Here is a 16,701-nt window from a genome sequence, read left to right as displayed (position 1 = left end):
CAGTGGGAGAGGTCCCTATCCTATTTGGAAGTTTCTGTGGTCTACGCTGAAATAGCCCAAAAAATCTATTATCAATCTATCAAATTATATCAATAAATAAATAAATAAATATATATATATATATATATATATATATATATATATATATATATATATATATATATATATATTATCAAAATCTATCAATAAATATAAATTTAATAATATCTATCTATTAAATCTATCAAAAGACTATTTTGAACTTTTCAGGTATTAAAAAATCTGGCTTTTCTGTAAAAAGCCCAAAAATGGAACAATTAGGGGAAAAAAATTAGATAAGAACCGCACAATTCGGGGTTTAACATGATTTTATTGAGTTTGTCCCCAATCAGTTTAAATTGTGCTTTTTTTTAAAACAATAAATAAGGTCCACTCGTGGATTTTTGTTGGGTCTGACCTTTTTTATTTAAATACTGAATTCTGAATTCTGATTTTGATAAATAAGGCCCTAAATGTGAAGAAATTCTATTCTAGAACTTGCAGAACCTTGTGATAAAAGAGAAATTGGGTCAGTAATGTAGAGTATCAATGTCTGTTTAGGGCCGTAGAAAGTTTCAACAATACTTTCTTTTGGGGTATGTGGAGGGGTTGTTTAAAACCAGAGGGACCTGATGTTACCAGACCTACTACTGAGGTCCAGTCAGGTGTTTGGAAGTCTCAGTCAGAGTTTGTATAAGGTCCTGTGTTATTATTAGATGGAAGTTTTTATTTACAGGGATCCAGTATTTCCTTGCTAAGGTGACTTTTGATAAGGATCAGATATATTCCTAAGTGGCATCTGCCCTCAAGCTGCTTATTGGAGGGGGGCGGTACACTAATTATATAAAAGTCTTTACCCAGGGATGGGTATAGGGTTAAGGCAGGTGCTCCAGAGGTGCATTACAATTTTTACAGAGGGTGCAAGTTTTATATGTTCCTTATGGTTTCCCAGTGGGGTCAATGTGATATAGGAGTCCCTTATGGTAATTTCCTAGTGGGGTCAATGTGATATAGGAGTCCCTTATAGTAATTTCCTAGTGGGGTCAATGTGATATAAGAATCCCTTACAGTAATTTCCCAGTGGGGTCAATGTGATATAGGAGTCCCTTATAGTAATTTCCTAGTGGGGTCAATGTGATATAGGAATCCCTTATAGTAATTTCCTAGTGGGGGTCAATGTGATATAAGAGTCGTCCATTATAGTAATTTCCCAGTGGGGTCAATGTGATATAGGAGTCCCTTACAGTAATTTCCCAGTGGGGTCAATGTGATATAGGAGTCCCTTATAGTAATTTCCTAGTGGGGTCAATGTGATATAAGAGTCAATTATAGTAATTTCCTAGTGGGGTCAATGTGATATAAGAGTCAATTATAGTAATTTCCTAGTGGGGTCAATGTGATATGAGAGTCCATTATAGTAATTTCCTAGTGGGGTCATGTGATATGAGTCCCTTATAGTAATTTCCTAGTGGGGTCATGTGATATAAGAGTCCATTATAGTAATTTCCTAGTGGGGTCAATGTGATATAGGAGTCCATTATAGTAATTTCTTAGTGGGGTCAATGTGATATAAGAGTCAATTATAGTAATTTCCTAGTGGGGTCAATGTGATATAAGAGTCCCTTACAGTAATTTCCCAGTGGGGTCAATGTGATATAGGAGTCCCTTATAGTAATTTCCTAGTGGGGTCAATGTGATATAAGAGTCAATTATAGTAATTTCCTAGTGGGGTCAATGTGATATAAGAGTCAATTATAGTAATTTCCTAGTGGGGTCAATGTGATATGAGAGTCCATTATAGTAATTTCCTAGTGGGGTCATGTGATATGAGTCCCTTATAGTAATTTCCTAGTGGGGTCATGTGATATAAGAGTCCATTATAGTAATTTCCTAGTGGGGTCAATGTGATATAGGAGTCCATTATAGTAATTTCTTAGTGGGGTCAATGTGATATAAGAGTCCATTATAGTAATTTCCTACTGGGGTCAATGTGATATAGGAGTCCCTTATAATAATTTCCTAGTGGGGTCAATGTGATTCCTTCTGGCAATGAAAAACAAAGCTAAAGAAATATCTGATTAAGGAAATAAACTGCCCTTACAGAGAAGTTCATGTTAAATGAATTCAATGGAGCAAAGAGGCAGCCAATGAGACAATGCAATAAGCTGCATGCAGAAGAATACAGGTGGCCCTAAGGGGTTTCTGCCAAGGTCTGGCTTTTGTCAAACAGGTTCTTTTTTATTTTTTTTCCAAATGGATATTAAATGACAAGATTAGCTATTGCCGTTTAATTGGTCTGTGGGAGTTTTTTGTACTAATCTGGTATCTTAGAAACGCAGAGTAAATAGAGAGGAGTGTGGGGCGACTGTATAACAAACACAGGAGGAGAAATAGAAGAAAAAAGGGAAAGCAAAGAAACGGGCAGGAAAGTAGGTCATCGTTTATTTCCCTGCACTCGCCTGCTGGTGATTCAGTGTGTCACACACTCTCACTATTGGTGCCGTCAGAGTGAGTGAGTGTGTGTGTGTGTGATGGAACACACTCCATATTCCTGCAATCTCTCCTCTCCCATTGACATCCAGCCAAAAAAATAAATAAATCATTTTTTGATTGTTTTTGGTCCCTCGGGGGCCCCGTCAGCAATTAGTATTTCATCATATGAGCCTTAATCTTATGCAAGCCGCTGCAATTGCAAGCGATTTTCATCATTGTGAGATCATTAACCCTATAGGCCTTTAATTAATGGCTTTATTTATAGGAAGCAGGAAAGATATTGCAGGTGACACCGTTAGGAGAACGTTGGATGTGAAGGATTGTATTGGCCCCCAGTGTTTATTCTCTGGGACATGATTGGTCCTGAAGACAGAATGGAACAAGATAAGATAGATAACAGATAGATGGCAGATAGAAATAGATACTGATCAGTTACATTAAAAAATACAATATGATCAGTATGAAGTATGAATGATCATAATATAATATATATTTTTTATACCAGTATTTTTATGGATACAATGTCACTCCACTGATATTTTGTTTGTGAATATGGGGTCGGACAAGGCAAGTGTCAGTACATTAGTAAACTCAGCTCAGGCAGAATGTTATACAGATATATATATATATATATATATACAGGAATATTATATACAGGAATATTATATACAGGAATGGGATCCGTTATCTGCAAACCCGTTATCCAGAAAGCCCCAGATAACAGAAAGGCCATCTCCAAATAATCCAATAATAATTCTATCCAAATAAAAATTGATTCCCTTTTAAAACAGTAGTAAGATATAATTAATCCTCACTGAAATCAAAATGCAGTCTGGTGGGTTTATTTAACTGAGTTTAAATGAGTTTCTAGTAGATTTAAGGTGTAAGAGATTTAGGGTGTAGAGATCCAGATTACAGAAAGATCCGTTATACGGAATACCCCAGGTCCCGAGCAATCTGGATAACAGGTCCTGTACCTGTACTGTGTGTATGTATGTATATATATATATATATATATATATATATATATATATATATATATATATATATATATATATATATATATATATATATATATACGTATATATACAGCATTTAAAAAGACCAGACTTGTTTTGGTGAAACAAGTGAAAAAATTGTATTGTTAAGTGCATATGCAGCTGTATATGAACTTAACAATACAAATTTTTTACTTGTTTCACCAAAATTCCCAGTGTTGCTGGTCTTTTTAAATGCTGCATACACTTTTTTGCCATGCACCTGGGTACTAAACAGTTAAAGCAGTGTGCCACCCTACAGAATATATATATATATATATATCACAGTCCAGTGAGTATCCGCACTTCAAGGCAAACTCTATTGCGGCCTATATAGCCGGGGTGCACGGTTGAAATATATATAACCTTCAATTCAAGAAAACCGGCCCTCCCATGTAAAAATTCTCAATCATTTATTCCGTTGTACCAGTATCCAACGTTTCGGTCCTTGTTAGGACCTTTCTAAAAACCTTTCCGAAACGTTGGATACTGGTACAACGGAATAAATGATTGAGAATTTTTACATGGGAGTGGCGGTTTTCTTTAATTGAAGGTTATATATATATATATATATATATATATATATATATATATATATATATATATATATATATATATATATATATATATATATAGATATATATATATATATATATATATATATATATATAGATATATATATATATATAAATATATATATATACAGATAGATAGATAGATATATAGATATAGATATATATCTATATATCATATTATATTGTTATGCAGTATAACAGACAGGTGTTGCTCTTTACATATATGTATGTTATGTATATACTGTATATAGTAGGTATAGAACTTGTTATCCAGAATGCTCGGGACCTGGGTTTTTACGGATCTCAATACCTTAAATCTGCTAAAAATCATATAAACATTAAATAAACCCAATAGGCTGGTTTTGCCTCAAATAAGGATTAATTATAACTTACTTGGGATCAAGAAAAATGTTATTATTACAGAGAAAAGGGAAATCACATTTCAAAATTTGAATTCTTCAAAATGTGAGTCTGTGGGAGCTGACTTTCCTGTAATTTGGAGATGTTTGTTTAATTCTTTTTATTGATTTTAACAACAGGTTAATTGCAGGTTACAAAAGGTTTAAAACATTAGCACATTTCAGATAACAATATGAAGTTTGAATGCATATGAATTAAATAAAAACTCAATAAAGTAGCATATGATACCACGTAATTAAACAAAGCTAAATAATGAAGAAAAAAAAAAAAAATATATATATATATATATATAAAAAACGTAAAGATTACTATTCCAAGTTGCAATTGTCTCTACTCGACAACTAAATAAATAGGCTAAACTACTGTTAAGAGTAATATATAATCAATGTGAATGAGTTGGCTAATATGTTTGTATAGAAGAGGAGAATCTTTCAAAATCCATACAGTTTAATATAAATTTCCTTTTATTTACCTCTATAATGCTCAGATATCTGGACAATTCTATAACGGACGTTCTATAACGTATTTTCTCTTGTAAACAAAGGCTGTTTAGGTAACTCAAAACGATTTCTAACGTAGGTGTGTTCTCCTTTATCCAATACAAAAATAATGACTTACGAGCTGCAGCCATTAACAAAAAACTAAAGTGAAAGATATCCTCAGAAATGATAAAGTCTTAAGCTTTATTTTCCATTTGAATAGAGTCTCTCTGGTGGAAATTTTTGGACAAAGGGTTTCTGGACAACGGATCTTATACTGGCTGTATAGGTGGCATCTACATGGTCAGATTTGTTACAGCACAATAGCATGTGTCTTACAAAAGTGTTGGTGTATGATAACAAGCTGCGTTTGTACATTGGTGTGTTAGCGTGTCTTTGATATGTGTCATGTGGGTGCAACACACAAATGGAGACCTGTGCTCACACAGCTCTTTAAGGCAGGTGCTTATTCCAGCACTCCCTTGTGTCCCCGTGCCCTTTCCATTGCACCTCGTTAAGCAAAGCCCAATTAATTGTTACTTTGACACAAGTTGCAATTATGCTGCCGCTTGTGGTAATTGAGGCATATTCTCTACTTTGTTCCTGTAAAATGTATATTTTTATATACATTATTTCTATTTTTTTCTATCTCCTTTTTAACACATAATATTTAAGTTAGTTGGTAACATCAACTTTATTCACAGGGTACCATGAGCCAAGGAACAGTACAACTAGGCCAACAGTCGGGACCATATACGCTTTAATATCACTGCCATTAATCTTAATAAGAAAAAAAGAGTTCTCCTTTGGCAGCCCAGTGGAATGTTGATGTTTATCATGTGGTCCATTAATGTTCTGGTAGTTCCTTTTTGTGATGAATTGGCCTTTTGTTGCCTTGGCTTGTGTAGCTCCTGCTGGGCTCACTGCTAGTGATGGGTGAATCTGAGCCATTTCACCGAAAAATGTGCAAATTTACAGAAAAATTTGCGAAAGAGTGAAAAATTTGGTAAATTGAAGTCAATGGACGTCCAAATAATTTGCATTCGCAACAATTTTATGCACACGACTATTCTGACAAGCAACAATTTTTTCTGTTGCCGGATTTTTCTCAGGCGAATCTATTTGCCAGATGCAAAGCATGGAAATTCGCTGCAAATTTGTTCCTTCCTGACTCCAAGATGCAATGGGACCAGTCCCTGGATGAACTTGTACTATGAGCTATCTCCCATATCCCTGTATTCCCTCACTTGCTAAACACCATCCAACCCCTTCTTCGGAATGGGTGACCTTGTGTCAGCTGGAAAGACCTACTGGTAAATAAAGCATTAGAGAGATTATTATATGATCCCCTTATATATTTATACATAGTTATCATATCACCCTTTAACCATCACCCCACAACTTGCCAGGAATACTATAAATTGGAAAGAGAAACATCTTCCCCTCCTAAATCTGAACAGACTTACCCCAATGATGGGTTAACCCTTATAGGGACTACCTAAAGTAAAGATGGACAAACCCTCACATAAATGCCCCTATCCCACAGTTCCCATTTCACAAATGTAATTCCTATAATACAGCTTTGGGGGTTGTAGTGGTCTATAAACAACTGAGTTTGTATAATCCTTTGGCCACTGTTACAAAAATAATCCAAAGAAAGCCAAAGTTCATGCTATGAAGTATCAGGTTTATCCAAGATCATTTCTGCTTGACAATATATTTATGTAGCCCAATTATTCATCTCAGAGTGATAGTTTTCTTAACTTGATTCCTCATTGGAGATATTTCTCTGACAAATAAGCATCTTTGTGTCACCGGAACATTTTTCACTGTGAGTGACGTCCCTTTTAATTTCCCCAAGGATAAGGAGCATAGCGGCTAAAGTGTATCTGTGCCTTGGAGATCTTAAAACAAAATTTCACAAAGTACATAGAATTCATACAATATTTTCTGCAAAACAAGTTGTTTTATGATATGTCTAATAATAACCCACATGGCCATTTCCAAAGCTCAACAGGATACTGAGTCATAACCATGTGAGAAATATCCAGCACCTATCATAGCATATAAACATGTTTACCTTCATCTCGGCTGTTTTGTGGATGTTATCTTGTCTTTTTCACTGTTTTAAACCTATTTCCTTGTGGAATTAGGGTCTCCGTGTAGACCATCATTACCTGTTCCCTGAGATGATGATCTCTGTCAAGCAGCTTTATAAGGTAACATTGGCACAGTCCCCAATGGATAGAAAAAAGGATACATCATTTATGCACAGTGAAGGATTGGATTACAAACATTGAGGCTGGGTCACCTTAGAGCAGTAATCCCCAACCAGTGGTCCATGAGCAACATGTTGCTCACCAACTCCTTGGATGTTGATTCCAATGGCCTCAAAGCAGGAGCTTATTTTTAAATTCCAGGCTGGAAAGCAAGATTTTGCATAAAAACCATGTGTACTGCCAAACAGAGCCTCCTGTAGGCTGCAAGTCTACCAATAGTCAATCTCAGACCACATTTGGCACCCCAGGGACTTGTGCATGCTTTTGTTACTCCCAACTTGTTTTTACATCTGAATGTGGCTCACAGGTAAAAAAGGTTAGCGATCTCTACCCTAGAGGAATAGAAAGCAGTGGTTAGTAAATAAAAAAGGGTGAGAATTTGCTCCTGGAATTGAATACCAATTGAGGTGAAATTGGGGATGAACATTTATCTGCTGCCCTAGATACATTTGGAAAAAAGAAAAACTTACACTCGCACACCCTGGCCGTCCGAAGTCACACGAATTCCAGGTGCTAGATGTTAGAGGAATTGGACGACCTCAAAAACAGCGTAGACACAAGACACACCAGCACAACATGGATAATTCTAGCAGGATTTAACCTTGCTCGTTTATTTGCGGATGCAACGTTTCGGGGCGTGACCCCTTTCTCATTTGGAACCATAGAAGGAAGACGTGCACCATTATCACCTTTTATTTGATGACCTCATTAGATTGATACCACCGATGGTGGCTTGAACTCAAAAACTCGAACCACAACACTAGCGTAAACTGGACTTACTGTATGTCCTACATTATCAAGACATTTTCTCTTCACTCAACTGTACTCTTTAGAAGTATAGTTAACACCTTTATCCATGGCTTTTGACTTCCATTAAGGTGTTTCTTGCTTAGTCAACAGTAGACTGTCTTCCCACCAACATTGTGAAGGTAGATGTTTTCTAAGGTCTACACAATGTATTAGACACAAAGCAGACAACTTGACATCTTATACGTCTGCATTTCAACACATTCATTTATGCACCAATGTTATCTTATTTTTATAATTGGATGGACATATGTTTGTCCACCAATGGAGACTTAAACCCCAAAACTCTGATAGAGTAAACTGAATTTATGGCATATATTCTCTAGGAGTTTTATCTTCAGTCTATCCTCTCGAGAAGTATATCTAACACCATTGTTCCATAGCCTTTGACTTCCATAAAGGTGTTCCTTGCTTAGTTAACAGTAAACTTCCCAGCAAAATTTTGAAGGTAGAAGTTTTCTAGGGTGTTACAGCTCATAAGACACAAAATAGGTGATTGAACATCTTAAATATTAACAGTTTACCTTTAGTCAAAGTAACTGGAAGAATAGAATATACAGTAAATCCCAGACAGGCGATGAGGGTGACAATATTGTTTTGTAATCTAGATCATGATGTAGGTACAGGTTGGTGCTAAAAAAACTTTGTGTTATAAAAGTACATACAAACAAGCAATAGTGTTGCAGGGATATGTCAATTCACCAACACCGAAGTTATATGTACTGTACAGTCATAGTAAGAAATATACCCAGAGATATGCATAGCCCATCTAACGTACTTACATTTAGGGGCAAATTTACCTAGGGTCGAATATCGAGGGTTAATTAACCCTAGATATTCGACTGCCGAATTGAAATCCTTCAACTTCGAATATCGAAGTCGAAGGATTTAGTGCAATTCGTTCGATCGAATGATGGAAGGAATAATCGAACGATCGAACGATTAAATCCTTCAAATAGATTTTAATCCATCGCTCGAAGGATTATCCTTCGATCAGAAAATTGTTAGGAAGCCTATGGGGACATTCCCCATAGGCTAACTGTAAGAAAAGTACCTGGGTCACGGCGGCGTGGACGGCCGCCACGCCGCCGCGCCGCCGCGCTCCTTCTCCGTCGGCTTCCGGGTCCTAGTGCGTGCGCGGCGCGCATGCGCATTATTTAAAGGCGCAGGCGCGCTGGCGTAATGACGTCAGCGCGCAATGGCGCGAATTTCAAACTGTATTTAAGCCCATTCATTGGTACTGCTGGTTGCCCGTGGTAGGATTTATCCTGTGGTTTTGCCTGAAGCCTTGTGCTGTTTGTCCGTGTTTATTCTGCTAGTTATCCGGTTTTTTGACCCCTGCCTGTTTCCTGACGACGCTCCCATCTGAATCCTGACCTGTGCCTGTTACCCGACTACTCTATTGCCTGAACCCCTTCTGCTTGATACTCGGTTTTGACCCTTGCCTGCCTGACGATCCTTGCTATCTGCCTGCCTCGACCCAGCCTGTCTGACTATCCTCTCTGCCTCATCCTTGCCTGTAACCGTGATCCTCGGCCCAAAAGACTCTAGATACTTGCCGTGCCCCATTGCCTGCCAGAACTCTAGCCTTGCCCACTCATAAGTCCAGGTGGCACCCCAGTAGGCGGAGGGCCTTCCCGAAGCCCAAAAGTGGTCACACATACTGGTGAAGAGAGCTCTGACCACGGTGCTTGGCTCTAGTTCTGGTATTGGGTGCCGGCCGTGACATTATCACGGGCCATGGAGGACGACGATCACATTGAAGCTGCTGCTGCTGCTCCTCTCCCAACATCCACTGATCTGTTGCTTACTACTTTGCTGCAACGAATGGAGGACCAGGAGCAAAAGCAAAATTATCTGCTCCAGGGGTTCCATAATCTAACCCGCCAGCTGGGACCCTCGCAGCAGTCAGCTAGTTCTGTTCCTACATCCTCTGTGGGTTCCCCGCCAGATAGGGGTTCTACATCCAGACCCCAGGAACCCAAGATCGCATTTCCTGCCAAGTTCGGTGGGGACAGAACCCAGTTTTTTGTTTTTCAAGAAGCCTGCAAGCTGTACCTCAGCTTTTTCCCCCATTCTTTTCCCTCTGATGAGGAAAAGGTCAGATTCGTTATGACCCTATTAGTGGGTAGACTGCCAGCCACCGATCCTGCCCGTTTTTCTTTAGACCAGTTCTTCCGTTCTATGGCTATTCTATACGATGACCCGGATCGCGCCTCTTCGGCCGACACCGCGATTCGTAAATTACGCCAAGGTAAACGGGAGGTGGAAACTTATTGTACTGAGTTTCGTAGGTGGGCGGTGGAAACGGGGTGGAATGATACGGCTCTACGGAGTCAGTTTCGCATTGGTCTGGCCAAATCTGTCAAAGACAGCCTTGTTAACTATCCCCTATCTTCCAGTCTGGATGACCTTATGTCTTTGGCCATCCAGATAGATAGGAGACAAAGGGAGAATAGGGATGAACAGGATACTTCTGTTGGGTATAAACATGTTCATAGTGCTAAGTTTTCAAACCCCTCTGTGTCTCAACCTCAGGAGGAGCCTATGCAGCTAGGCATCTCACACCTTACTCCTGAGGAAAAGGCACGCAGGCGGTCCCTTGGGCTGTGTATTTATTGTGGGGAGAAGGGTCACTTTCTCAATCAATGCACCAAGAGGCCGGGAAACGCCCAAGCCTAAATGGAGAAGGGGAGCTCCATTTGGGTGCAGGCGTTTCCTCTCCCCAATCTGCCTCTAAGGTTCTAATACCAGTTAAATTGACCTGGCCTACGGGCACTATCAAAGTGTCGGCTTTCATTGATTCTGGGGCAGAGGGTAATTTCTTGGACGCGGCTTTTGCTGCAAAATTCAAAATTCCACTGGTTGCCCTTAATCCGCCCATGAGAATTCTTGCTGTAGACAAAAGACCCTTGGGGTCTGGGGTGGTTTCCCAAAAGACCATCAACCTGTCCTTGTGTATAAGTAATCTGCATTCTGAAGAAATAGCTCTGTACCTCATTGAGGGAGCTTCCTGTCCTCTCATTCTGGGTTTACCCTGGCTCCAGAGGCATAACCCTCTGATAGATTAGGTTTCTAGGGAGGTTATTCAGTGGGGTTCTGGTTGTAGTGGGGTGTGTACTCCATCTGTAGTGGGTAATACCATCCTTGAGGGGTTACCATCTGCCTACACTGCCTATTCTGACGTATTTTCCAAAAAGGCAGCTGAGACACTACCCCCACATCGGCAGTATGACTGCCCTATTGATCTGCTTCCGGGATCATCTCCCCCTCGAGGCAGAACCTTTCCCCTTTCATTGCCTGAGGCCCAGGCAATGAGAGAGTATATTCAAGAGAACCTTGCTAGAGGGTTTATTAGGCCTTCCAGTTCCCCTGCGGGGGCAGGGTTTTTCTTTGTAGGCAAGAAAGACGGTGGTTTACGCCCCTGTATTGATTATAGGGGCTTGAACAAGATCACTGTGAAAAACCGCTATCCCTTACCCCTTATCTCTGAATTGTTTGACCAGGTCAAGGATGCTAAAATCTTCTCCAAATTAGACCTGAGGGGAGCTTACAATCTCATACGGATCAGGGAGGGGGACAAGTGGAAAACTGCTTTCAATACCAGGGATGGCCACTATGAGTACCTCGTAATGCCCTTTGGTCTATGTAACGCCCCAGCAGTGTTTCAGGAATTTGTCAATGACATCTTCCGGGACCTGTTGGGGGTATATGTTGTGGTTTATCTTGACGACATACTAATTTTTTCTGCAAATCTTTTGAACATCGCATTCATGTCTGTGAGGTATTACGTAGGTTAAGGGTGAATTGTCTGTATGCTAAGTTAGAGAAATGCACATTCGAGGTAACCTCTGTCCAATTTCTGGGGTTCAACATTTCTTTTAAGGGTCTTGAAATGGATCCGGGCAAGGTGAGAGCTGTCCTGGATTGGACTCAACCCCTTTCACTGCGTGCAACCCAGAGATTCTTGGGGTTCGCAAATTATTACAGGCAATTCATCAAAAACTTTTCTGTCATAGTGGCGCCCATCACTAATTTAACTAAAAAAGGTGCTGATCCCAGCATGTGGCCCCCTGAAGCTATTCAAGCTTTTGAAACCCTCAAGAGGGAATTCAGTTCCGCCCCAATTCTACGCCATCCTGATACTGCTTTACCTTTCATTGTGGAGGTAGATGCTTCTGAGGTAGGAGCAGGGGCGGTTCTTTCCCAAAGGCACCCGACTACCAACAAGTTGCATCCCTGTGCGTTCTTCTCTAGGAAGTTCCTGCCCGCTGAGGTAAACTATGATATAGGGAATCGTGAATTGTTGGCAGTCAAGTGGGCCTTTGAGGAATGGCGGCACCTACTGGAGGGGGCTAAACACCAGATTACGGTCTATACTGACCATAAGAATTTGCTCTATATTGAGTCAGCTAAGCGATTAAACCCTAGACAGGCTAGGTGGGCTCTGTTTTTCACCAGGTTTGATTTTTCTTTAACCTTTAGACCTGGTACAAAGAACATCAAGGCAGATGCTCTCTCTAGGAGCTTCGACTCAATCTGTTCTGACTCAGATGATAATCCTTCTATTATCCCAAGTGAATGTATTGTAGCCACATTGGAATCTGACCTCTCTTCCTTATTGTCCTCTGTTCAAACTGATGCTCCCTCCAACACTCCTGAGGGGAGGCTTTTTGTTCCTGAAAATCTCAGAGAACAGGTGTTAAGAGAGGTTCATGATTCCAAAATGGAAGGACACCCCGGTGTAAGTAAAACTACATCTTTGTTGTCCAGAAGTGTGTGGTGGCCAACTTTCAAGCAAGATGTAAAATCGTTTGTAGACTCTTGCCCTGTTTGCCAACGCTCTAAATCTTCTAAAAATTTGTCCCAGGGATTACTCATTCCCCTGCCTATTCCTGAGAGACCGTGGACCCATGGGGAAAACAGTAATTTGGGTGGTCGTGGACAGATTTAGCAAAATGGGTCATTTTATCGCACTTCCACATCTCCCTTCCGCTAAAACCTTATCTGAGCTTTTTATTCAGCACATATTCAAGTTACGTGGTTTTCCTGTTAATATTGTTTCTGACAGAGGGGTTCAGTTTGTCTCCAAGTTTTGGCGAGCATTTTGCTCTTTAGTGGGGATTAATCTTTCTTTTTCTACTGCTTATCACCCACAAACCAACGGGCAAACTGAAAGGGTAAATCAGACCTTAGAACAATTTCTAAGGTGTTATGTCTCTGAGAATCAGTCTTCTTGGGCAGAATTGTTACCCTGGGCAGAATTTGCCTACAATAATGCTTCTCACTCCTCCACTGGGGAGTCTCCGCTTTTTGTTGTTAATGGGTTGCACCCCAAGGCATTTTCTTTTTCAGGGTCTGGTTCCTCTGTTCCATCTGCCAACTCCTCTGTCGAACAGTTTTCTAAAGTCTGGTCACAAGTTCACAACTCTCTTAAGACGGCTACATCCTCTCAGAAGAGGGCTGCCGATAGGAAACGCAGGGAGGCACCCCAATATAAGGTGGGAGACTTGGTGTGGCTCTCCACCAAGAACATTAAATTGAAAGTTCCTTCCCTAAAATTGGGTCCCCGTTTCATTGGTCCATATCCCATCACTTCTATTATCAACCCTTCTTCTGTTCGTCTTAAGTTACCTGTTAATTTAAAAATTTCTGATTCCTTTCATGTCTCGCTACTAAAACCTGCTTCTAACACCCGCCTTGTTTCTGTTCCTCCTCCAGTGCAAGTTGACGGTCAGCCTGAATTTGAGATCCAGGAGTTCCTTGATTCCCGTTTGGTACGTAACAAACTCCAGTACCTCACTAGATGGAAGGGATTCGGTCCTGAGGAGAACTCCTGGGTCTCAGTTGATGACATCAAGGCTGACCGCCTCAGGAGGCAATTTCACATTAAGTTTCCTGGGAAGCCTGGGGGTCCAGTGGCCCCCCCTAGAGAGGGGGTAATGTAAGAAAATTACCTGGGTCGCGGCGGCGTGGACGGCCGCCACGCCGCCGCGCTCCTTCTCCGTCGGCTTCCGGGTCCTAGTGTGTGCGCGGCGCGCATGCGCATTATTTAAAGGCGCAGGCGCGCTGGCGTAATGACGTCAGCGCGCAATGGCGCGAATTTCAAACTGTATTTAAGCCCATTCATTGGTACTGCTGGTTGCCCGTGATAGGATTTATCCTGTGGTTTTGCCTGAAGCCTTGTGCTGTTTGTCCATGTTTATTCTGGTAGTTATCCGGTTTTTGACCCCTGCCTGTTTCCTGACGACGCTCCCATCTGAATCCTGACCTGTGCCTGTTACCCGACTACTCTATTGCCTGAACCCCTTCTGCTTGATACTCGGTTTTGACCCTTGCCTGCCTGACGATCCTTGCTATCTGCCTGCCTCGACCCAGCCTGTCTGACTATCCTCTCTGCCTCATCCTTGCCTGTAACCGTGATCCTCGGCCCAAAAGACGCCAGGTGGCACCCCAGTAGGCGGAGGGCCTTCCCGAAGCCCAAAAGTGGTCACACATACTGGTGAAGAGAGCTCTGACCACGGTGCTTGGCTCTAGTTCTGGTATTGGGTGCCGGCCGTGACACTAACATTGGCCTCGGTAGGTTTTAGGTGGCGAACTAGGGGGTCGAAATATTTTTTTAAAGAGACGCTATTCGAATGGTCGAATGGTTGAATAGTTGAATGATTTTTAGTTCGAATCGTTCGAATCTAAGGTCGAAGTAGCCCATTCGATGGTCGAAGTAGCCATAAAAAACATTCGAAATTCAAACTATTTTTCCTCTATTCCTTCACTCGAACTAAGTAAATGGGCCCCTTATTGTGTATTTCTGCACCTTATTGTTCCTGTGGGTGTCAATTCATATTCAATATAATGACTTACTTATGAGCAACCATGAGTGAATCTGTCCCATTTAACTTCGCCAGAACTGTTGAAAAATTCTCGAAAAGACGAAAATTTCACAAAATGCATTGAAACGAACTGGGGTTTTTCCTCTCAACTTTTTTTTTATGCTCACAACTTTTCACACTCCAAATACTTTAAAGCCAATAGCATTTTTTGCTCAAGTTTCTTCTCACGCCAAATGAATGAAAGCCAATGGGTGTTTTTTTCCCACAAATTTTTTTCAGCAATTTTGCAAAAAAAAAAAAAATCTGCAATGGTGAGGTGAGAAATTTCGGCACAAATGCATGCGTATAAAAAAAGTGCTTATCTCTATCCTTGTTGTTTTGAAAAATATGCAAAACGCATTGAAGTCAATTGGCATAAATTTTTTAGTCGCAGAAGAATTTTTTTATCACTCCAAATGCATTAAAGTCAATGGGCGTTTTTCTTCTGCAACAATTTTGTCTTCCCATCTTTTTTGTTGCGGCCAAATTTTTTCGCACGTTTTCTTGTTGCAGTTTTGCAAAACAATTTGCAGATGGAGAAGTGGGGAAACTTGCCAGTAATCCATGCCTGGCAAAAAAAAATTTGCTCATCACTACTTACTATGGTTCTGTTATGGTCTTGATGTGGGACTGTTATAATTCTATGGGCTGAATATACATTTCTGAGACAATATACAATACAAAAACATTATATACCTTGTTATTATGTTCCTTGGTGGTTTTCCTGTCTATTCCATGAGTACCAGCAAGCCATACTTAATTCTGATCCACACCATGCTATATGCATATCCCTCCCTCTGGTATGAGAAACACTGAACTCTGCTTTTTGCAAACGTTCGTTTTTACATTGGGATTTAAAGGGACTGTGGTAATTTATATTTATATTCTGAAAGTCTTAGCCTACAATTAACATAGACTCTTTCATCATAAAGCCTATGGAGGTCAGGTTGGTTTCCGTCTGGTCTGGAATCTTTACAGCACTGCCATTTTCCAAGGCCTTTAGTTAAAAGTCTTGGCTGTCAGTTGTCACCACCTAGTGGAAGACTCATATAAACAAATAATTCTGAGTTATGGGTTTGTTGAGAAAAAGATGGATTTAGTTGCTTGATTTTTCTCCTTTAAAGGGTTACTGTTTCACATAGGGTTGCCACCCGGCCGGTATTTTACCACCTAGCCGGTAAAATACCTGCCGGGGCCGGTATTACAAATTTACCGGCAATGTAGCTGCCGGTAAATTTGTAATACGATCAAAAGGAGCCCTCGGCCTGCCTCCAATCCCCTGGAACTTACCTTTTCTTTTGCCTCTTCTAGCGTCCGCGGGTCTCCGTTGCGTGGCCCCACCCCTTTTGATGTCACGCCCCGCCCCTTTTGATGTCACATCCCACCCATTTGAGGTCCCGCCCCCCAGCAGCCGGTAAAATTTTTTATAAAAGTTGGCAACCCTAGTTTCACATAATTATTCCTTTTTATCATAATACAGATATGGGACCTGTTATGCAGAATGCTCGGGACCTGAGGTTTTATGGATACCGGATCTTTCCATAATTTGTATCTTCAAACCTTAAGTTGACTAGAAAATCATGTAAACATTAAATAACCCCAATAGGCTGGTTTTGCTTCCAATAAGGATTAATTATATCTTAGTTGGGATCACGTACAAGCTACTGTTTTATTACAGAGAAAAAGGAAATCATTTTAAAATATCTGGATTATATGAATAAAAT

The 16,701-nt window shown here is 40.4% G+C and overlaps 1 protein-coding gene across 8 annotated transcripts in view; it reads left to right on the top strand.

The window, feature by feature from the left end:
* The window catches only part of LOC108710030 (teneurin-4), an 835,304-nt gene that overhangs the window by 219,839 nt on the left and 598,764 nt on the right, over positions 1–16,701 (top strand). The window lies entirely within an intron of this gene.

This window comes from Xenopus laevis, chromosome 2S (assembly GCF_017654675.1).
Source record: "Xenopus laevis strain J_2021 chromosome 2S, Xenopus_laevis_v10.1, whole genome shotgun sequence".
NCBI classification, from domain to species: domain Eukaryota; kingdom Metazoa; phylum Chordata; class Amphibia; order Anura; family Pipidae; genus Xenopus; species Xenopus laevis.
Note: the sequence above shows the minus strand (reverse complement) of the source record. Positions and strands in the feature narration are given on the sequence as shown.